Genomic DNA, 25369 nt, shown 5'->3' on the forward strand with positions numbered 1-25369 from the left:
GAAAGTTAACACCGGATGATCCCAGCCTTTGCAAAATTTGGAAATAAAAATGGCTGAAGCTCTACTACTAGCTATGTGACCTTGGGCAAGTCACTCAACCACACTATGACTCCATTTTCTCAACTGTAAAATTTTTTATTTCTTATTTTATTTTAGATTTGGAGCTCTGTGTGCAGGTTTGTTACATGGGCATATTGTGGGATGCTGAAGTCTGAGCTTCTAATGATCCCATTGCCCAAGAATTGGACCGAACACTCAATATGTAGTTTTTCAACCCCTGCCTCCTCCTTCCTTCCTCCCTTTTGGAATCCCCAGTGTTTATTGTTCCCATTTCTGTGTCATTGTATACCCAATGCTTAGCTTCTACTTATAAGTGCAAATGCGGTATTTTGTTTTGTTTCTACGTTGACTTGCTTAGGGTAATAGCCTCCAGCTGCATTCATGTTGCTGCAAAGAACATGGTTTCATTCATTTTTATGGCTGCTTAGTATTTCATGGTGTATATGTACCACATTTTCTTTATCCAGTCTACCATTTGTGGACACCTAGGTTGATTGCATGTATTTTCTATTGTGAATAGTGCTTCAATAAACATATAAGTACAGGTATCTTTTTCGTAGAATGATTTATTTTTCTTTGGGTATATACCCAGTAATAGTTTGGATGGTAATTCTATTTTTAGTTTTTTGAAAAATCTCCAAACTGCTTTCCACAGGGGCAGAACTAAATTGCATTCCAACCAAGTGTATATAAGCATTCCCTTTTCTCTACAACTTCACCAACATCTGTTATTTTTTGACTTTTTAATAATAGCCATTCTGACTGGTGCGACATGGTATCTTATGTGGATTTGATTTACATTTCTCTGAAGATTAGTGACATTGAGCATTTTTTCACATGCTTGTTGGCCACTTGTATGTCTTCTTTTTAGAAGTATCTGTTCATGTCCTTTGCCCCCTTTTTAATAGGGTTATTTGTTTTTTCTTGTTGATTTGTTTCAGTTCCTTATAGATTCCAGATACTAGTCCTTTGGTGGAGGCAGCTTGGAAGTATTTTCTCCCATTCTGTAGGTTGTATGATTTCCATGTTGACAGTTTCTTTCGCTGTACAGGAGCTCCTAGTTTAATTAGGTCCCAATTGTCAATTTTTGTTTTTATGCTTTTGCTTTTGAAGACTTAGTCATAAATTCTTTGCCTAGGCCAATGTCTAGAAGAGTATTTCCTAGATTTTATTCTAGGATTTATAGTTTCAGGTCTTAGATTTAAGTCTTTAATCCACGTTGTGTTAATTTTTGTGTATGGTGAGATGTAGGGGTCCAGTTTCATTCTTCTGCATAGTGTTAGCCAGTTTTCTCAACACCATTTATTGAATAGGGTATTCTTTCCCCATTATTTATTTTTGTCATCTTTGTCAAAAGTCAGTTGTTTGTAAGTGTGTCATTTTATTTCAGGAGCCTCTATTCCATTCCATTGATTGATATTTCTATTTTTCTACCAATAGTGTGCTGTTTCGGTTACTGTAGCCTTGGAAGTTGGGTAGTGTGATGCCTCCAGCTTTGTTTTTATTGCTTAGAATTATTTTGGGTATTCAGGTTCTTTTGGATTCCATATGAATTTTAGAATAATTTAGTAGGAATGTTACCCATGTAACAAACCTGCACACATACCCCCAAATCTAAAATAAAATAAGAAATAAAAAAATTTATTGTGAAAGTGGCATTGATAATTTTATAGGAATAGTACTGAATCCGTAGATTGCTTTGGGCAGTATAGACGTTTATTATTGTTTCTTCCAATCCATGAGCATGGAACGTTTCTTTATTGGTTTGCATCATCTATGATTTCTTTCAGCACTGTTTTTTAGTTCTCTTTGTAGAGATCTTTGACCTCTTAGTTAGATGTATTCCTAGGTATTTTATTTTTTGTGGCTATTGTATATGAGATTTCATTCTTTTTTTTTTTTTTTGAGACGGGGTTTCGCTCTTGTTACCCAGGCTGGAGTGCAATGGCGTGATCTCGGCTCACCGCAACCTCCGCCTCCTTGGTTCAGGTAATTCTCCTGCCTCAGCCTCCTGAGTAGCTTAGATTACAGGCACGCACCACCATGCCCAGCTAACTTTTTGCATTTTTAGTAGAGACGGGGTTTCACCATGTTGACCAGGATGGTCTCGATCTCTTGACCTCGTGATCCACCCGCCTCAGCCTCCCAAAGTGCTGGGATTACAGGCTTGAGCCACCGCGCCCGGCCCGAGATTTCATTCTTGATTTGATTCTTAGCTTGAATATTGTTGGTGTATAGAAACACTACTGATTTTTGTACACCAATTTTGTATGCTGAGACTTTGCTGAAGTTGTTTATCTAGGAGTTAGTTTATCTGAAGTTAGTCTAGGAGTTTTTTGGCAGAATCCTTAGGGTTTTCTAGGTATAGAATTACATCATCAGCAAAAGACAGGTAATTTAACTTCCTCTTTTCCTATGTGGATGCTTTTTATTTCTTTCTCTTGCCAGATTGCTCCAGCTAAGACTTCCAGTATTATGTTGAATAAGAGAGGTGAACGTGGACATCCGTGTCTTCTTTCAGTTCTTAGTGGAAATGCTTCCAGTTTTTGCCCATTCAGGTTGATGTTGGCTGTGGGTTTGTCATAGATGGCTCTTATTATTTTGAGGTATGTTCCTTAATGCTTACCTTGTTGAGGGTTTTTTTTTTTTTCCCATGAAGGGATGTTGGATTTTATCAGATGCCTTTTCTGCATCTATTAAGATGATCATATGGCTTTTGTTTTTAGTTCTGTTTATGTGGTGAATCACATTTATTGATTTGTGTATGTTGACCTATCCTTGCATCCCAGGAATAAAGCCCACTTGATTGTGGTGAATTAGCTTTTTGATGTGCTGCTGAATTCAGTTTGCTAGTATTTTGTTGAGGAATTTTGTTGAGGATCCAAGATACTGGCCTGTAGTTTTCTTTTTTTTTTGTTGTGTCTTTGCTAGATTTTGGTATTAGGATGATTCTGGTTTTATAAAACAAGTTAGAGAGAAATCTCTTCTTGAAGTTTTTGAGTAGTTTTAGGAGATAGATAGTAGAAATGATTCTGGCTCTTCTTTGCATGTCTGGTAGAATTGGGCTGTGACTCCATCTGGTCGAGGGCTTCTTTTTGCTTGGTGGGTTGTTTTTTTGAACTACTGATTTCATTTTATTACTTGTTATTGACCTGTTCAAGATTTCTCTTTTATTTCCTGGTTCAATCTTGGGAGGTTGTATGTTTCCAGGAATATATCCATTTCCTCTAGATTTTCTAGCTTATTTGCTTAGAGATGTTCATAGTAGTCTCCAAAGATCTTTTGTACTTTGGTGGGATTGGTTGTGATGTTACCATTGTCATTTCTTATTGGACTTATTTGAATCTTCTCTCTTTCTGTTAATCTACTTAGTGGACTGTCACTCTTGTTCATCCTCTCAAATCCATTTTTCTTTCCTTTTTTTTCTGAAAAATGAAATGTATGTTTTTTGTGTGTCTCAATTTTATTTAGTTCTGCTCTTATTTTTGTTATTTCTTTCTTTTCTTCTGCTAGCTTTGATTTTAGTTTGTTTTTGTTTTTCTACTTTCATTAGGTACAAGGTTAGGTTGTTAGTTTGAGATCTTTCTGTCTTCTCAATGTAGGCATTTAGCACTGTAAAGTTTCCTCTCAACATTGCTTTTGCTACATTCCAGAGGTTTTTGTATTTTGTGTTTCCATTTTCACTTCTTTCAAATACTTTTTAAATTTCTGCCTTAATTTTGTTATTTACCCAAAGTCATTCTGGAGCAAGTTTTTAGGTTGTGTGGTTGTATATTTCTGTGGTTTTGACAATTCCTCTTGGTATTGACTTCTGTTTTTATTCCACTGTGGTCTGAGAAGATGCTTGGTATGATTTCAGTTTTTAAAATGTATTAGAGACTGGTTTTATGATCAAGCATGTGGTCAATGTTACAGTGTGTACTGTGTGCAGATGAGAAGAATGTATATTCTGTGGTTGTTGGGTGGAATATTCTGTGGATGTCTGTTAGGTCTAATTGGTCAAGTGTTGAATTTAAGTCCAGAATTTTTTTGTGAGTTTTTTGCCTCAAAGATCTATCTAATGCTATCAGTGGGGTGTTGAAGTTCTCCACTTTCATTGTGTGGCTGTCAAAGTCTCTTCTTAGCTCTAAGAAGTAATCGTTTCATAAATGTGGGTGCTCCAATGTTGAGTGCATATATATTTAGGATAGTTAAATTTTCTTGTTGAATTGAACCCTTTCTCATTACATAATGCCATTCTTTGTTCTTTTTTACTGTTGCTGGTTTAAAGACTATTTTATCTGATTTTAGAATAGTGACCCCTGCTCTTTTTTTGTTTTCCATTTGTGTGATAGATCTTTCTCCATCCCTTTACTTTGAGCTTATGGGCATCATTACATGTGATATAGGTCTCTTGAAGACAGCAGGAGGATAGATCTGGTTTTTAAATCCAATTTGCCACTCTATGTCTTTTAAGTGAAGGGCATTTACATTCAAGGTTAATATTGATAAGTGAGGTTTTGTTCTTGTTGGATTGTTGTTAAGTTGCTTTGTAGTCTCTAACATGTAGCTGCTTTGTAGGGTCTGTGGGCTATATGCTTTCATATGCTTTCAGGATAGCAAGTATAATTATTTTGTTTCCATGTTTAGCATTCCCTTAAGCATCTCTCAAGGGCCAGTCTGGTGATGAAAAATTCCCATAGTGACTGCTTATTTGGGAAAGACTTTTTCTCTCTTTCATTTATGTAGCTTAGTTTGGCAGGCTATGGAATTCTTGGCTGGCATTTCTGTTCTTTAAGAATGCTAAAAATGGGCACCCAATCTCTTCTGGCTTGTAAGGTTTCTGCTTAGAAGTTCGCTGTTAGTCTGATGAGTTTCCCTTTATATGTAAAATGACCCTTTTCTCTGATTTTTAGGGTTTTTTTCTTTTACATTGACCTTGGATAGTCTGATGAATAAATGTCTTGGCGATGGTCATCTTCTAAGTATCTTGCAGGAGCTCTCTAGATTTCTTGTATCTACATCTTGTTGACCTATCTAGCAAGATTTGGGAAATTTTGCTGAACTATATCTCAAATATGTTTTCCAAGTTGCTTACTTTCTCTTCTCTCTTGCGAGTGCTGATATGTCATAGATTTGTTTGCATAACAAATCTATGCTTTTACATAGATTTTACATAACACATGTTTCTCAAAGGCTTTGTTCATTTTTTTAAAATTCTTTTTCCGAGGCTGGGCGCGGTGGCTCAAGCCTGTAATCCCAGCACTTTGGGAGGCCGAGGCGGGTGGATCAGGAGGTCGAGAGATCAAGACCATCCTGGTCAACATGGTGAAACCCCGTCTCTACTAAAAATACAAAAAACTAACTGGGTATGGTGGCGTGTGCCTGTAATCCCAGCTACTCAGGAGGCTGAGGCAGGAGAATTGCCTGAACCCAGGAGGCGGAGATTGCGGTGAGCCGAGATTGCGCCATTGCACTCCAGCCTGGGTAACAAGAGCGAAACTCTGTCTCAAAAAAAAAAAAAAAAAAATTTCCTTATTTTTGTCTGACTGGGTTAATTTGAAGGACCAGTCTTTGAGCTCTGAAATTCTTTCTTCTACTTGGTCTAATATGTTGTTAAGACTTCTACCTGTATTTTGAAGTTTCTGTAGTGAGTTTTTCAATTCCACAAGTTCTGTTTGGTTGCTTCTTAATATGTCTATGTTGTCCTTCCAATCTTCGGTCATTCTTCTGGCTTCTTAGGGTTGGATTTCAACTTTCTCTTGAATCTCGTTGAGTTTCTTTGCCATTCATATTCTGAATTCTATATCTGCCATTTCAAACATTCCATTCTGGTCAGGATCCATTGCTTGGGAGCTCTTGGGATCCTTTGAAGGTGACAAAACATTCTGGCTTTAAACTCTCAAAATGATATCTTGGGCATGTGACCAAGGAGGGCAGGGTATTATCCAGGCAAGCAGCATGGGCAAAGAGCTATTGGGAGTGTGGTTCACTTCCATCTCAGTCTCACAGCAGCCTGTTGCAGAGCTGTGGGTATTGTCCTAGATATGCATAGGATGGCTTAGTCTCCCTATCCCTCCTTGCCCAGGCAAAGGCTACAGCTGCATCAGCCTGAACTCAGGCCTCAATTGTCAAACGTTCTGAGGCACTGGCAGCTTCTGAATTTCTTGCCTTGTTGGAAGGGGCAGAAGTATGGTGGGATAAGGAACTTGTGTTGAAGATGCTTCATATAGCAAACAGTTTGTATTTTTCGGTAACAAAAAGTTGAAAGATGTATATAGCAAACACCACACATCTACCTCCTAGATTCTTCAGTGGTTAATATATTTCTGTATTTGCTTTGTGACATATCTATTCATCCCTCCATCCATCAATCTGAGTAAGTTGCAGACATCAGTCCCTTCACCCCTAAACACTTCAGCCTGCATAGTGTTAAATAGAACTCAATATTTATTTATGGTGCTTTCTCTTTCTGAGATAAAACATATATATAGTGACATGCACAAACTTGTATACTATTAGATAAGTTGATACAAATGCATACATTCATATAATTCAAACCCCTATCAAGATATAGAATATTTCCTTTACCCCAGAAAGTTCTGTAATGTTCCTTCCCAGACATCCCTAACCCAACCATCCTGTGTTAGTTTACTAGGGCTACAGTAACAAATTACCACAAGCTGGTGTCTTAAAAAAACGGGAATTTACTCTCTCACAATTCTGACAGCTAGAAGCCCTAAATCAAGGTGTCATCATAGTCCTGCTCTCTCTGAAGGCTCTAGGGAAGAATTTGTTGCATGCCTTTCTCTTAGCTTTTGGTGTTGCTGGCAATCTCTGGTGCTCCTTGACTTGTACACATGCCATTCCAAGCTGTCTCTGTCATCATATGGCATTCTTCTTGTGTGTGCCTTTCTCTGTGACTCTTACCTTCTTAAAAGGACTTCAGTCATATTGAATTAGGACCCACCCTAATGACATTCTCTAAACTTGATTATGTGTACAAAGACCCTATTTGCAAATAGGGTCACATTCACGGATACTGAAGGTTAGGGCTTCAACATATCTTTTGGGGGTACATAATTCAACCCATAACACACCCCTAGATGCAGCTGCTGTTGTGATTTTTTTCCACCACCTATGTTTGCATGTCCTAGAATTTTATATAAATAGAATAATGTCATTTACTTTTACTTATTTATTTATTTACTTATTTTTGAGGCAGAATCTTACTCTGTTGCCTAGGTTGGAGTACAGTGGTACAATCATGGCTCACTGCAGCCTCAAACTCCTGGGCTCAAGTGATCCACCTGCTTAAGCCTCACTAGCAGCTAAGACTACAGATGTGCACCACCACACCTGGCTAATTTATTGATTTTTATTTTTGTAGAGACAGAGTCTCGCTGTGTTTCCCAGGCTGGTCTTGAACTCCTGGCCTCCAGTGATCCTCCTGCCTTGGCCTTTGAAAGTGCTGGGATTACAGGCGTGAGCTACCACACCTGGCCTTTCATAGAGTTTATACTTTTTTGTGTCTAGCTTCTCTCATTTAGTATGTTTTGAGATTCATGTATGTTGTTGTATATATCCATTCTTATTTCCTTTTTACAATTTTTTAAGGCTAGTCTAGTGAAGCAGTTGGAGTGACAAAGGTACAAAGAGAACGTAACTGGTTGTGATTATTTCCTGTTAATTGCTGACAAGTATTCCATTGTATGATGTACCACAGTTTGTTTATTGAATCTTCTGTTGATGGACACTTGGACTGTCTCTAGTATTTAGCTATTACAAATAAAGCTGCTATGAACATTGATATACAAGTCTGTTTGTGAAGATATTTCTCTCGGGTAAAAACCTGGGAGTTAAATTGCCAGGTGATGGGGAGGAAGAAAAGGAGAGAGAGAGGGAGCAGGAGGAGTTCCTTTTACAAAACTGGGCCACAAGGATAGGACTTGTAGCAAGCCGATGTTGAGTCTTAGAGTGTTGGAGTGGACCTTCTTAAAATTATGTTGACAAAGTTGTGTCTGGGGCTAGCACTGAGCTTGTAATTGAGATCAAATTGTTATCTCAGCTGTGGGTAGAGAGGAGACCTACAGAGACTGGAATCAGGCCCTTGTAAATTACTTTAGAGCAAAGTCTAAAATTGGGATTCATTTGTTTCAGGGTGTACCTATTCCATCAGCCTTCTCCTAATTTTTATGGATACTGCCTGTAGTGACTGGAGTCCATGTGTTTCAGTTGTTGTTTAAAAAACACTATTACTGTTTCTATGTCATACATTTTTTTAACCCAAGGTCCAGGGGTTTAAAATAAGTCATATTCTGATTTCCATATTTCATATTAGTGGCCGTATTGTGGCCATATTCTTACAGAAGAAAAAAGCCAATAAAATTAAGCAGAAGTAGAGAGCCCAGTTCTCTAGGAATCACATCTTGGTACTGTCTGGCCATACTGGTGTTGAGTGATCTCTATAGATGATTTGGATGGCTGGTCTATCCAATTGGCTGAGATCCAGTTGTTTGGCTGCAGCCAGCCCTTACTGCAGACCATGTTTAGTTCATCTGTATGTCTGGGTAGCATTCCTCTGACTCTATTCCTGGATTTATTCTGAGCGGCTATCTCTCTTGTTCTTAATGAGTTTCAGGAAAACAAATTCCACAGCCTCCTTTGACAGTTTATATTACAGTGCCTTATGATATTTTCAAGAAATGCCTTTTCATTTCTACTACAACTCATTCTCTTTCTCCGAATTAGTGAAAATAAAGATGCCCTTATGTCCTATGAAGGTAGTTTAGTGTATTATCTCTCAAATTTCTTTCTAGGAAGAATAGAGAATATATCTTTTTTTTTTTTTTTTTTTTTTTTTTTTTTTTTTTTTTGAGATGGAGTTTCACTATTGTTACCCAGGCTGGAGTGCAATGGCGCGATCTTGGCTCACCGCAACCTCCGCCTCCTGGGTTCAAGCAATTCTCCTGCCTCAGCCTCCTGAGTAGCTGGGATTACAGGCACGTGCCACCATGCCCAGCTAATTTTTTTGTATCTTTAGTAGAGACGGGGTTTCACCATGTTGACCAGGATGGTCTCGATCTCTTGACCTTGTGATCCACCCGCCTCAGCCTCCCAAAGTGCTGGGATTACAGGCTTGAGCCACCGCGCCCGGCGAGAATATATCTTATCACGCTCCTAATCTGAGGTACCACTAAGGATGAGTGAATCAACTCCCTTGAGAGCTGAAATGACTCTTTAGGGAACTTGTCCCAAATGAACTGTTATCACACAGAGACTTTTTTCTTCCTTTTGTTCATATTCAATTAATACTTTACACAAAATTGAGGAGGGCATCTAATTTATTTCTCTGATGACTGGTTAAAACACATTGTTCTGATACTAATCTGTCTGTTTCTGCTCTGCTTAATGTTCAGTTCTCTGGGCCCATGTCCTATCCCTAATTCTGAAACCTTGCCTGCTGTCTACAGTATGGTCACCTCAATGTCTGTAGCTTATACTGGCAATGGCTTTTACTTTTACTTTGTCTTTCGTTTTCTGTGAATGGATCTTTTAGATTATTACAGGATAAAGACCATGATCAGCCTCCAAGTTTAAACTATGACAAGAACTAATATGTTTTTGGCCATAAAGTCAAAACATATTTGGTTTAGAGTATAGCTAGGTCATTTTTATTATTTATTTTTATTTTTCCAACTTCCTTTTGACTTGCATTCTGCTTTTTTTTCTTTCTTTCTTTCTTTCTTTCTTTCTTTCTTTCTTTCTTTCTTTTTTAATGGTGCTTCAGTGCTTTTTCTTTCTTTCTTTCTTTTTTTCCCGAGACAGAGTCTTGCTCTGTCACACAGGCTGGAGTGCAGTGGCATGATTTCGGCTCACTGCAACCTTCGCCTCCCAGGTTCAAGCAATTCTCCTCCTCAGCCTCCCGAGGAGCTGAACTTACAGGCACGTGCCAACATGCCCGGCTAATTTTTGTGTTCTTAAGTAGAGATGAGGTTTCACCATGTTGGCCAGGCTGGTCTCTCTTGACCTTGTGATACACCCACCTCGGCCTCCCAAAGTGCTAGGATTACAGGCGTGAGCCACAGTGCACAGCCTAGAGTACAGCTAGGTCTTTTCAGTTTGGAAAGATAGTGTAGCATAATGGTTAAGAACATTACTTCCAGCATCGCACAGACCTAGATTTGCATACCAGTGGTATCACTTACTTGCCTGTGATTTCAAACAAGTAAGTTAACTTTTCCCCATGCTCCACTTTTTCTTTTTTGTAAAATGAGTGTAAATATAATATTACCTGTCTGAATGAATTAAAAAATTATGGTAGCAATGGAATACTATACTTCAATAAAGAGGAAGGAGCTAAAGAGGCAAAGTTTATGTTATATATATTTAACTGCAATTTAAAAAATGTAATATATCAAAAACCTTTGAATTGTACATTTTAAATGGGTGAATGGTATTGTATGTGAGTTATCTCTTAATGAAGGTATTTTAAAAATGGACTGTTGATACATGCAACCACTTGCATGAATCCCAAAATAATTATGCTGAGTGAAAGAAGCCAGACAAAAAAGAATTTGTACCATATGATTCCAGTTATATAAAACTCTAGAAAATGCATACTAATCTATAGTGACAAAAAGCAGATCAGTGATTGCCTGGAGAGGCAGTGTGGGGAGGGGTAGGATGGGAAGGGTCAGGAAGGAGGGGTTGCAAAGAGGGGCAAGGAAACTTTTAGGGGCGATGGATGTGTTAATTATCTTGATTGTGGTGAAAACATGTGTGTGCATATGTCAAAGATCATCAAATTTACACTTTAAATATGTCTGGTTTATTATATGTCTATTATATCTTTTAAAAGTTGTTTGAAAAATAGTATTTTTTTTCAAACAACTGGTAAGAGATTGAAATCAAACAATGAATAAAAATGGTCTGGTACATAGTAATTGCTTAAGAAATTGTAACTTAAAAAAACAATTGAAAGGGAAGAGATGCCAAGAGTAGAGTTACCTGAAAATCATTCAGGCACTCATCCAGGTTTTTCTGAACAATGATTTATCTGACACTTGCTTTCCCCATTTCCCAGAGGGAGAACTTCACCTAAGCTCAGTTACCCACCACATTGATGAAGTTCTTCCCCCATCAGGGAAAACTGCACCTTCTCATGGTTTTTGAGGTCACAGGCTCAGGGTAGCTGGCTTTCTCAGACTAGTACCCTAAACTGGTGGCACACCAATTCTAAGCAACCTAGTGCCAAGCAGCCCTGTATGTTCCCCACAGACAAGGCCTATCCTAAAAAAGGATATACATAGAAAGGGGTCTGTCTTAGTCCATTCTGTGGTGCTATTACAGAATGCCTGAGACTAGGTACATTATAAAGAACAGAAATTGATTTCTCACATTTCTGAAGGCTTTGAAGTCCAAGATCATTGTACCGGCGGGTTTGGTGTCTGGTGAGGGCTGCTTTCTGCTTCCAAGCCAAAGCCTTGTTGCTGTATTCTCCAGAGGAGGAGAAACATTGTTCCTCACATGGCAGAAAAGCAGAAGATTCAAGAGAGAGAACTCACTCCTGAAAGCCCCTTTTAAAAGGCATTAAGCAAACCCATGAAAGCAGAGCTTCCATAGTATAATCACGTTTTTAAAAGTCCCAACTTTTAATACTGTTACAATGATAATTAAATTTCAACATGAGTTTTGGATGACAAATATTTAAACCATAGCAGGGTTTCACTACAGGAATTCAGCCCTACATTGACCCAGTGAAAACCTGAACCCATCATTCTTGTATTTGTTTTCTATGTTGCACAGATTCACAAACTTAATGGCTTAAAACAATAGCCATTTATTATTTCATCATTTATATTTATCAAAAGTCAGCACAACTTACCTGTGTTCTCTGCTCAAGGTCTCACAAAGCTGATGCCAAGGTGCTGACTAGACTCCGTTCTCATTTGGAGACTTGAGAATGGGAAAGATCCACTTCTAAGCTCCCAGGAGTTGTTGGAAACATTCATTCCTTTGTGCCTCGACTCCTAGGGACTACCCTTTCCATAGGTAATTCGCAATATCCTATTTGCTTCTTCGAGACCAGTAATTGCTTTTCTTTCTTTTTCACTTTATTATTATTATTTTGTAGAGACAATGTCTTGATATTTTGCCCAGGCTCGTCTCAAACTTCTAAGCTCAAGTGATCCTCTCACCTTGGCCTCCTTAAGTGCTGGCATTACAGACATGAGCCACCACATCCAGCTATTAAGTGCTTTTTACATTAGATAGGAGAGTCCCTGCCATGTGATTAAGTCAGGTCCACTCTCAAATTCTCTTGTGAATAACGGAAAAATCAACTGATTCGAGACATTAATTACATCTGAAAAATGCCCTCACCTTTTCCCTATAACATAACCTAATCACTGAAGCAACATTGCATTGTAATCACAGCATACACAAATAAAGGTTGTAAAACAAGAGGCAGACATCTCAGAGGCCATCTTAAAAGTGGGCCTAGTTCAGTGATTTTCTATGGTAGAATGGGCAGATTGGGAGTACTCATGCCTTCTTTCTCTTGCTGTCTTTTGGCTTACATGTCTCCTTTCTTCAGTAAGTCTACTTATTAACCCATTCATTGTGAAATCCAAACAGGATCCTGATGTATCCATGCCAAATAGAGGACCGTGTGGGCCCCATATTCTATGGCAAGTTGACACCTTGCCCAACCAGGAGGTTCATAGTATCTTCTCATTTTGTTTCGAGAGGGGCATGTACTAACAAAAATAATGTTTACAATATTTTTCTCAACTCTATCTGCCTTATAGTTTGGAGAGATTAAAGCATAGCAATATAGATTGTAAGGAAAACTAATCAGATAGGTAAATGGCCAAAGCACATGAAAAGATGCTCAACATTATTAGCTATCAGAGAATGCTAATCAAAAAGACAAATGAGATACCACTTCACACCCACTAGGATTGTTATAACGAAAAACAACAGAGAGTAACAAGTGTTGACCAGATGTTGAGAAACTGGAACACTTGCCCATTGCTGGTGAGAATATAAAATGGGGCAGGCACTCTAGAAAATGAGTGGATCCTCAAAAAGTCAAACATAGAATTAACATATGATCCAGCAATTTCACTCCTAACTATATACTTCAAAAAATTAAAACACACACATCTATCCAAAAAATGTACACAGAAATGTTCATAGTAGGATTATTCCTTATGGCCAAATGTAGAAACAACTCTATGTCCATCACCTAATGAATGGATAAACAAATTGTATATATCTATACAATAAAATATAATTGGCCATAAAAAGGAATGAAGTATTGATACATGCTGCAATATAAGTGAACCTTGAAAGCATTACATGATGTGAAAGAAGGCAGTCACAAAAGACTGCATGTTAAACAGGTATATCCTTAGGGACAGAAAACTGATTGGTGGTTGCTGAGAGCTGGAGGGCTTAGGAGGAAATTAAAAGCAACTGGTAACGAGTATTAGATTTCTTTTTGGAGTGATGAATATGTTCTAAAATTAGAGAGTGATGATGGTTGCACAAATGTGAATAAACTAAAAAGCACTGGATTTTATAAAAAGGGTAAATTTTATGGTATATTAGTGATATTTTAAGGCCGGGCGCGGTGGCTCAAGCCTGTAATCCCAGCACTTTGGGAGGCCAAGGTGGGTGGATCACAAGGTCAAGAGATCGAGACCATCCCGGTCAACATAGTGAAACCCCGTCTCTACTAAAAATACAAAAAATTAGCTGGGCATGGTGGCGTGTGCCTGTAATCCCAGCTACTCAGGAGGCTGAGGCAGGAGAATTGCCTGAACCCAGGAGGCGGAGGTTGCGGTGAGCCGAGATCACGCCATTGCACTCCAGCCTGGGTAACAAGAGCAAAACTCCGTCTCAAAAAAAAAAATATATATATATATATATATTTTTTTAATATATCTGTTATTTTAAGGGCTCAATCAGCCAACAAGCATTCATTATCCTCTCTGTGTTTGATATGGAATTAGCATTCCTAAAGTCAGTATCTAATATGCAGCAATGTGAATGAAGAATATTTCCACCTAGAAGAAATATTTTTAACTTTTGTTGAAATTGCTAGAAGTATGAATTTTAAAAAGTAGAGTAAAAAACATTTATTATAAAATTTCTTATAGTTTAAGAAATTTTGCTACCCAAATTGTGGTCCAGCAGCATTAGCATCACTTGGGATCTTGTTGCAAATGCAGAATCACGGGTCTCATTGAGATTTACTGAATCAGAATGGGCCTTTTAATAAGATTCACAGGTGTTTGGCATGCACATTACAGTCTGAGAAGCACTAGCCTGAAGGTTAGCAGGATGACTTCATGACACTTTAATTTGCCCTTTAATCAGTCTGAAAGCAAGGTTGTGGCAGCATATTTAATATTGCGTTATGTTGAATGTTCTCTATAGAGACTCATCATAGATGTAAACATAATCTTAAAAAGTGAAAGTCAGTCCATTTAATATAATTTCTGCCCTTACTTATAATCTATTAGTTTCCAAAGCCTTTTGTAAAATCCTATGATACATGTTTTTTCAGTGATATTTTAATGTTAATTTGCCATTATTATGAACAGTTCTATATATTTCGAGGAGACAAACCTGCTTAGTGCACTTTTTTAAAGTATTGAATTTTAGTTCAGAGTATGAGTACAAAGCTAATTTGTAATTTTTAAGTTAAATTCAGTAGTAAAGAAAACTAGTGTATTATTTGATTAATGTGCCAAGTAGGTAAGTTATGATATTTAGTTAAAAGCTGTTTGTTTTCAAAGGATTGTTGTGTCATTGTTAGTGCTAAATTACATTTTCAATTTTATGAGACTGCTCTTTCATTTATGTAAAAAGATGACACAACGCACCAGTTTCATAAAACAAAACTGTTATGTACATTAATTTCAGCAATATTTAATAATTATATATTGCATGTATTTTGCAATTACCATATAATAAACTTTGAAAGCATTTTGTGTAAATAATTGCACATATGAATTTAGTAAAACCCAAATGATTCTATTCTTGCCTTCCTGAATCAATATTATGTCCTTTGAATATCCTTTTTTTTTTGAGACGGAGTTTCGCTCTTGTTAACCAGGCTGGAGTGCAATGGTGCGATCTCGGCTCACCGCAACCTCTGCCTCCTGGGCTCAGGCAATTCTCCTGCCTCAGCCTCCTGAGTAGCTGGAATTACAGGCACACACCACCATGCTCAGCTAATTTTTTGTATTTTTAGTAGAGACGGGGTTTCACCATGTTGACCATGATGGTCTCGATCTCTTGATCTTGTGATCCACCTGCCTCGGCCTCCCAAAGTGCTGGGATTACAGGCTTGAGCCACTGCGCCCGGCCCTTGAATATCCATTTTGATGACAAAATGGTTTTCTTGATCTTCGTATATAGCTAGAGATTTTATTTTACAGTTCAATTTCAGACCCTCTCAAGTATGGGTATCTGGTCATTCATAATCACTAAGTTAGCCATAACCTGTGTTCACTGTCTTCCTAAGTCATCGTGGCGTAAGTAAAATGTAGTTTGTTTGTATTTTATTTAGGCATCCTTCATTAAAATGACTTGGTAGTATATATGGTTCCATTTCTTCTTCCTGCCTCTGTTCTCTTCTGGCCTATAACTTTTCCAAAAAAGGGACAACTTGCTCTTTATAAATTACTCATAGTCAGGAATTGAGAAAGCAATTTCATTTTCTATAGCTACCAAAACCACAAAATACCTAGGAATAAATTTAACCAAGGAGGTGGAAGATCTGTACACTGAAAATTACAAAATGCAGATGAGAGAAATTGAAGATAATATTTAAAAATGAAAAGACATTCCATGCTCACAGATCAGAAGATTTAATATTGTTAAAATGACCATACTATCCAGGGCAATCTACAGATTCAACACAATCCCTATCAAAATACCAATGATATTCTTCACAAAAATAGAAAAAAAATTAAAATTTCCATGGAACCAAAAAGGGACCCTGAAGATTCAAAGCAATATAGAGCAAAAAGAACAAAGTTGGAGGTGTCATACTACCTGGTTTCAAAATATACTACTAAGCTATTTAGTAACTGAAGTAGCATGTTATTGACATAAAAACAGATGGGTAGACCAATGGAACAGAATAAAGAACCCAGAAATAAATCCATATATTTACAGACAACCAGTTTTCAACAAAAGCACCAAGAACATACATTGGAGAAAGAATGGTATCCTCAGTGAAGGGTGCTTGGAAAACTGAATATCCATATGCAGAATAATGAAGCTAGATTCCCTATCTCTCACTGCATACAAAAATTAACTCATGCAGATAACATGACTATATATTTAGGAAACCCCATCGTCTCAGCCTCGAAACTCAATAAGCTGCTAAGCAACTTCAGCAAAATCTCAGGATTCAAAATCAATGTGCAAAAATCACAAGCATTCCTATCCACCAAAAATAGACAAGCACAGAACCAAATCATAAGTGAACTCCCCTTCACAATTGCTACAAAGAGAATAAAATACCTAGGAATACAACTTACAAGGGACATGAAGGAATTCTCCAAAAGTACTACAAACCCTGATCAAGGAAATAAGAGAGGACACAAACAAATGGAAAAAAATTCCATGCTCATGGATAGGAAGAATCAGTATCACCAAAATGCCCATACTGCCTAAAGTAATTTATAGATTCAATGCTATTCCCATCAAGCTACCATTGAGTTTCTTTGCAGAATTAAAAACAAACAAACAAACAAAAAAAAAAAAACTGCTTTAAATTTCACATGGAACCAAAAAAGAGCCTGAATATCCAAAATAATCCTAAGCAAAAAGAACAAAGCAGGAGACATCTTGCTACCTGACTTCAAACTATATTACAAGGCTACAGTAACCAAAACAACATGATACTGGTACCAACACAGATATATAGACCAATGGAACAGAACAGAGACTTCAAAAATAACATCACACATCTACAACCATCTGATCTTTGACAAACCTGACAAAAACAAGCAGTGAGAAATGGATTCCATATTTAACAAATGATGCCGGGAAAACTGGCTAACCATGGGCAGAAAACAGAAACTGAACCCCTTCCTTACACCTTATACAAAAATTAACTCAAGATATATTAAAGACTTAAATATAAAACCCCAAACTGTAAATACCCTAGAAGAAAACCTAGGCAATACCATTCAGGACATAGGCATGGGCAAAGACTTCCTGGCTAAAACACCAAAGGCAACTTCAACAAAAGCCAAAATTGATGAATCGGATCTAGTGAAATTAAAGAGCTTCTGCACAGCGAAATAAACTATCATCAGAGTGAACAGGCAACCTACAGAATGGGAAAACATTTTGCAAACTACGCATCTGACAAAGGTATAATATCCACAATCTACAAGGAACTTCAAATAATTCACAAGAAAAAAAAAAAACATCAAAAGTGGGCAAAGAATATGAACAGGCACTTCTCAAAAGAAGACATTTATGTGGCCAACAAACATATAGAAAAAAAGTTCATCATCACTGGTCATTAGAGAAATGCAAATGAAAACCACAATGAGATACCATCTCATGTCAGTTAGAATGGTGATTATTAAAAAATCAGGGGCCAGGTGCAGTGGCTCACATCTGTAATCCCAGCACTTTGGGAGGCTGAGGCAAGCGAATCACGAGGTCAAGAGATTGCCCATCCTGGCCAACATGGTGAAACCCCGTTTCTACTAAAATACAAAAAATTAGCTGGGCATGGTGGTGCATGCCTGTAGTCCCAGCTACTTGGGAGGCTGAGGCAGGAGAATTGCTTGAACCTGAGAGGCAGAGGTTCCAGTGAGCTGAGATTGCACCACTGCACTCCAGCCTGATGCCTGGCAACAAAGCAAGACTCTTTCTCGAAAGAAAGAAAGAAAGAAAGAAAGAAAGAAAGAAAGAAAGAAAGAAAGAAAGAAAGAAAGAAACAAAGAAAGAAACAAAGAAAGAAAGAAACAACAAATGCTGGAGATTGTGAGATAAGAGTTCAAGTGTGAAAGAGAATGGCTATCCCAGCAGAAGCAAAATCAGAGCTGTCCACTAGTATTTGATTGTTGAAAACATTTCTCTGAGTGTTAACTGCATTGGGAAGACCAAAATTTTTAACATGCCCTGCAAAATCCCACATCATGGGGTCCCTTCCTAACTCATTGTGCTCTAGCCACATTCGCCTGTTTTTATTCATGTACCTTCCCACCTTAAGCTGTTTGCATATGCTATTCCCTCTAAATGGAAAATCCATTCCCCTCTTTTAAACTGGCCAACTCCAAGTCATCCCTCCACCTACCTTAAATGTTGCCTTCTTAGGGAAGTCTTCCTTCCTTTGCAACTAAGTTAGACTCCCCTATTATGTCATCTCATAGTAAAGAAAAACTTGTGTTTTCCCTTTATAGCATTCATCACAATTCTAATGCATTTTTATATAATAAGTTGGAGGGAAAGACCATATTTGCCTTTTTCACTGCTGTTTCTCAAGTTCCTAGCACTGAGCTTAGTACATAGTTATTAGCAAATATTCATTAAATGATTGAAGGGATAAATAGGATTCTTAGATAACTGGTAAAAGCTGCACGTTCAAAAGACTGCATATCAAGTGAAATAATAGCCTATATGCCTCTAAATATTTGAATGCTCAGGTTCATATAGAGGGAAATACCCATTTTTCAGTTCAGAGAGGGAGATGGGCCTTCTCTTGCCCTTCTATTCACAACGTAGACTATGGCCTACTCTATATCTGATGGGCCTTACACATTCCTGCCTTCCTGGGACCTCCCTCTTTTGTGAATAAACTTCCCTTAATAATGAATATTTTCCATGAGTCTTCACTGTCATAATTACACTCTGGCCTTCTCTTGCAAATCTCAAAATAGAAAACACTTTTTCTCGCGCCTCTAAACTCACAGAGTAAGGATTTGGGGTTGACATTCTTTTTGCTTTTATTTGGCATGCTTTCCACTGTCTCTCATGAGCCCTTTCTCTTTTGAAGTCCACACCATCCACTTATACCAACTTATACCACACTATTCCCATTTTGTAGCTGTTACTGATAATCCCCTGGGATACATTCATTAATGATATTAGCACAGAATCCCAATTTTTTTTCACTGTGTACCTTGTCCTTGGAGATTTCAGCATTTAACGCAGCTAACTCTTCCAACAGGATGGGCTCGCAGTTACTTGTTCTCCTCTTGATGATCTTTATTTCCTACTTTATTTCCTTCCCCCTTTATTTTTACTCATACACTATACTTCATGCCCAGTTCTGGCCATCTCTCTGAAGTTTTTCCATTTTGGCGAGGCACAGTGGCTCATGCTTGTAATTCCAGCACTTTGGGAGGCCAGAGCAAAGGGATCACTTGTACCCAGGAGTTCAAGACCAGCTTGGCCAACAAAGTGAGACCCCCTGTCTCTATTTAAAAAAAAAAAAATTAAATTAGCCAGCGTGGTGATGTGCACCTGTGACCCCAGCTACTCAGGAGGCTGAGGCGGGAGGATGGCTTGAGCCTGCGACGTCGAGGCTTCAGTGAGCCGAGTTTGCACCACCACACTCTAGCCTGGGCAACGGAGCAAGACCGTGTCTCAAAAAAAGAACTTTTCCATCTTTAAGATCTCACGTTTTTACTAGAACCCCTTACCCCTTAACCTCTCTCATTCCCTTACTTCTATTCTTCTTCCTTAGTATCACTTTTATTATACTTAGGAGGAAATATAAATTCTTCCCTTAAACCGGAATACTTTTGAAGGTGAGAGGCAGGTTATATTAATAATTACACTAAGAAAATAAAAAGAAACTGGGATTATATTAGGAATATCAGGACGTATGTTCGCTTTACTTTTAGTCTCTCAGCTCTTCCTATTTTGACTGTCAGCACTTTTGGGTCCCACTTAGTTCCCTCCCCAAGCAACTTTTAAGGAAACTTTAACCGTGTTATATGATTTTTAATTGTTTTATATACATATAAGATAAAAAAAGAGTATGTAGCATGCATATATTCAATTTGTTGTATTTATACATAATACAATAATACATGTATAAACACAAAAATAAAAACAGTTATGTACTATAACATGTATATGTTTAATTTTTAAACTAATAAAAAGAATAATTGTGTACCCATCATTTTGCATGTTCTATGTAGATAATCATATCTTTTTTAAAAAGTTTGAGACAGGGTCTTGCTCTGTCACCAAGGCTGGAGTGGAATGGCACAATCATGATTCATTGCAGCCTCAATTTCCCTGGGCTCAAGTGATCCTCCAACCCCAGTCTCCTCAGTAGCTGGGACTACAGGCATGCACCACCATGCCCAGCTAATATTTTTTGTATTTTTGTAAAGATAGGGTTTTACCACATTGCACAGGCTAGTCTCCAACTCATAGGCTCAAGTGATCCACCCACCTCAGCCTCCCAGAGTGTTATGATTATAGGCATAAGGCACTGGGCTTGGCTGATAATCATATCTTTGAATAATGACAATTTTTTTATTCCCTTCTAATCCTTATAACTTAAATTTCTGAAATTACTGTGCCAGTTAGGACCTTCAGCATGTTGAGAAAAAGTGGTAACATTGTTTTCCCACTGATGATTTTAAAGGGAATGCTTCTAAAACTTTCCCGTTAGGAATATTTGTTGCGGGTGTTTTGTAGTTACCCTTTATCACATTAAGGAAGTTCCATTATTGAAATAATCATGTTTTTCTTGTCTATTTTGTTAATGTGGGAAATGACATTTATAGATTTTTCTAATGTTGAACTAAACTTCCATTTCTGAGATAAACACATTTAGTCATAGCATATTCTTCTACACTGTCTTAGTCCATTTCTGCTGCTCTAACAAAATTCCTTAGACTGGGAAGTTTACAAACAGAAATTTCTTGCTCACAGTCCTGGAAGATGGGAAGGCCAGGATTAAGACATGGGCAGAATTAGATGGTGACTTCTTGTGCATCCTCACATGCAGAAGGGCAAAAGGGATGAATGCTGTGTCTTGACATGGCAGAAGAAACCGCAGGTCAAGGCAGCTCTCTGAAGCCTCTTTTGATAAGGACATAATCCCATTCATGAAAGTGGAGCCTTCATGGCCTAATCACCTCCCAAAGACCCCAGTTCTTAATACCACCATGTTGGGGTTTAAGTTCCAACAACTAGATTTTGTAGAGACACATACATTCACATCATTGCATGCACATTTACTGATTCTTTCTGCTTGTCTTATCATTTGAGACAAGTAAAATATTCCATTATTTTGTTGCATGTATAAATTCTTTGCCATAGTTTTATAAATTTTGTTGAATTTGTAAACTCTTCCTTTTGATTCTGTAATTTTTGCTTTATGTAGCTTAAGGTCACTGTTTTATGTGCATGCAAGTAAGGAAAGTTATTATCTTCCTGGTGAATTAAACATTTTCTTGTTATATAAAGACTTTAAGGATGCTCTTTGTCTTAAAGTATATTTTAATATTAATTCATTGCTTCTTAGCTGGTATATCCTTTTCCATCCTTTTACTTTCAACACTTCGGTCACTTGTAAATAGCATATAGCTAGCTTTTGTTTATAAATCCTCCCTGACAATCCGTCTTTTAGATAGTTTAGTCTATTTGTATTTACTGTGATAATATCTTTGGAGTTGTCTCTTCTATCTTACCTTTTAATTTCTTCTCATTTCACTTTTCCTGTGTGTCTTTTTTATTGTAAACTTTTGGATTATTTGATTTTTGTTCTTTGTTTTTTTTTTTCCCCATTTTCTATCTTTTCTCTTTGTGGGTTTAGAATTTGTACAGATTGCTCCTGGAATTTTACTAGGCATATTAGTCTTATGTGAAGAAGTATAATTTTTTTCTAAACAGTACAAGGGCTTTAGAGCACTTTAAATCCAATCACCTATTTTTTTGACTTGCATGCTATTTTTGCCCTATCTTTTAGTTCTGTCCTTTTTGTAACCCCACAAATTAGACATCATTATTATTTTTATTTTATACAACCAGTATTTATTTAGGTTTACATCTGATTGCCATTTTATATACTCACCATTTCTTGCATCTCAGAAAGACCATCAGAGCAAATATTCTACTGTTTTTATTTAGTTATTTATTTTTGTAGAGGCAGGGTCTCTCTATGTTGCCCAGGCTGGTGTAAAATTCCTGAGTTTTTTTTTTTTTTTTTTTTTTTTTAATTTAGTTTTCATTTTAAGAAATTCTATTTTTCCAAAATCGACCTGTTTATTCCTAATAGTGCCTTATTGCTTATTCAGCTTTGTTATTGTCCTTTGTTCTATAATCTGCATCTGACAATTTCAATATCTTTTTCCTTAGGTAGCTAGAATTCTTTTGTATTTCTTTGTCCCTAGTTGACACTCCCTTATAATGATTTATTTTCTTGTGTAATTTTAATTGTGAGCTCATTTACTGATCTTAAACTATAGGGATTCCATGGATCTAAATTAGGGAAACTTTTCTCTGGAGTGGATATGATTATCCTTCTGCATATGGTCACTGGGCACTATTTTCCCAGAACAATTCAGCCCACTGGATCTCAGCTCACTTAAAAATTCCAGGCTCAAACTTTTCTACTTGCACTGGCCAAGACTTAATATCCTGATCACAGTGCTGCTGTAGCTATCTTCTCTACTGGAAATGCCATAAATCCTGGATGTCATTCATTACTCAGGCTCAAGTTCCCAGTTCCTTTGTGTAATCTATTGGTTAATCTAGCAATTATGTTTTAGTTTTTATTCTATTGTGTTTTTCATTTCTATATGCTCTATGTGCTTTTTTCAAATGTTTATTTCCTTTCAAACTTCTCTCTCTCTCTCTCTTTTTTTTTTTTAAAGATGGGGTTTCACCATGATGGCCAGGCTGGTCTTGAACTCCTGACCTCAGGTGATCCACCCACCTCAGCCTCCCAAAGTGCTAGGATTACAGGTGTGAGCCACTGCGCCCGGCCTCAAACTTCTCTTTTTTAAAATAAATAAAATATTTTCAACTGTCCCCCTTTCCCTTCCTTTCCCCAGGTCCCTGACATTTATTATGGCAGCTTTTTAACCAGTCTCCCCATTTATATGTTCAAGGAATGACTAGTGGAAAATAAGATAGATAAAATAGGTGGTGGTTAGATTATGGAGGGCTTTAAATGCAGGATTGAAGAAGTTGGCCTTTACTCTAGAAGCAAAGAGGAGCTACTGACTGTTGTTGAGCTGAAGAGTCATATAACCAGAGCTATGTTTTTAGGACATTTATTCTGGGTAAGATAATTTGGAGAGGGGTAACTGCTTTCTTTCATGCATCATATATAAAGCAATTTAAACTACTTAAACTTCCATATTTCATTGATTCTCAAATGCATATTTTCCTTACATCTTTGAAATTGGAATGAGCCTTACAATCACTGTCAGCCTTGCTGCTTTCATGATGTAGTTGTCATGTGCATATGAGTAAACAATCCAGATATCCTCTGGGACATTCTGGTAAGATCAAGAAAGCACTAACATCCAGATTTGCAGAATAAGTCCGAACAGCTTGGAAGATAATCCTAGAGAAAATAGTGAAGCATTCCTTTAGCATCCTCAATGCTCTTGACAGCGCAGCGGATGATACCATGTGGAAAATCACAGAACTCAATGGCTATAAGTCAAAGACTCAAGAAAGTTGGACTTAATGAAAAGTTTTAGAAATATCATTATCACTTTATTTTGCTTCGTCTATGTCTAAAGTCTAAAAGAACTCTTTCAATAAATAAAGAATAAAAATTCTGAGAGAATAGAAAGCATTGAATTATCATTTCATTGGCAGTCTTTATCTTTTCTTAGGGTTACATCAAGTAGCCATGTGTCTTATAATCATGGATGTCTTAGATTCTCTGAAATTTAGTACTTGCTATTCTTATATACACCTCAGTGAATTTTTCATGCAGTTGCACCTGCCTGGAATCCTGTTTCCCTTTTTTTTTCTTTTTTTTTTTTTTTTTTTTTTTTTTTTTTTTGAGACGGAGTTTCGCTCTTGTTACCCAGGCTGGAGTGCAATGGCGCGATCTCGGCTCACCGCAACCTCCGCCTCCTCGGTTCAGGCAATTCTCCTGCCTCAGCCTCCTGAGTAGCCGGGATTACAGGCATGCACCACGATGCCCAGCTAATTTTTTGTATTTTTAGTAGAGACGGGGTTTCACCATGTTGACCAGGATGGTCTCGATCTCTTGACCTCGTGATCCACCCGCCTTAGCCTCCCAAAGTGCTGGGATAACAGGCTTGAGCCACCGCGCCCGGCTTCCTGTTTCCCTTTCTGTGCATACTAAAACCTTTCCTATCTTTCAAGCTCTAGAAGTACTATCACCTTCTTTATGAAGGCTCTTCTAATATCACCAGCTAAAAATAATATTCTGTTTTTGATTTTCCATATCATTTCATCCCATTTATGGTACTTATTTTCATCATTTTACTGTAGTTATTTGTGTACATGGCTTATCTTTTTGTAGTCTATAATTTTTCTTCATATTTATATATTTCATAATGCTTTGAATTTAATAATTAAATACATTTTTAGATATTAGTAGATACATGGCCGGGCGCGGTGGCTCAAGCCTGTAATCCCAGCACTTTGGGAGGCTGAGGCGGGTGGATCACGAGGTCAAGAGATCGAGACCATCCTGGTCAACATGGTGAAACCCCGTCTCTACTAAAAATACAAAAAATTAGCTGGGCATGGTGGCGTGTGCCTGTAATCCCAGCTACTCAGGAGGCTGAGGCAGGAGAATTGCCTGAACCCAGGAGGCGGAGGTTGCAGTGAGCCGAGATCGTGCCATGGCACTCCAGCCTGGGTAACAAGAGCAAAACCCCGCCTCAAAAAAAAAAAAAAAAAAAAAAAAAAATAGACACATGACAGATACTTTCTCTTCTCTCCATTTCCAAAATGGCCTCTCCTTTTCCAGCCCTGAGATTGAACTGGATCGAAGTCTCTATTTTCATCTATTTATCTCTTTGGGTTAAAATTTGCCATCCCTACGTAACTCTCTAAGTCCTCTTATCAAGGAACTTCAGTGTAAGTGAATTACTAAGGTCTTTCTGATAATGACTGGAGGTTCTAATAAACATGGAGATCACTGGAGGAGCAGATCCTAAAGTGCGAAAAAGAAATCAAGAAGGAAAGGGAAGCTTTGGCAATGATGAGAGGCAGGCATGTTGAAGGCCAGCTTTCCCCAGGGCTTTACAGAACCATTGGCTTAGCCTAGAATCTAATTTTTTTAAAGTAGAGACAGGGTTTTATCATGCTGGCCAGGCTTGTC

This window comes from Saimiri boliviensis, chromosome X (assembly GCF_048565385.1).
Source record: "Saimiri boliviensis isolate mSaiBol1 chromosome X, mSaiBol1.pri, whole genome shotgun sequence".
NCBI lineage: Eukaryota > Metazoa > Chordata > Mammalia > Primates > Cebidae > Saimiri > Saimiri boliviensis.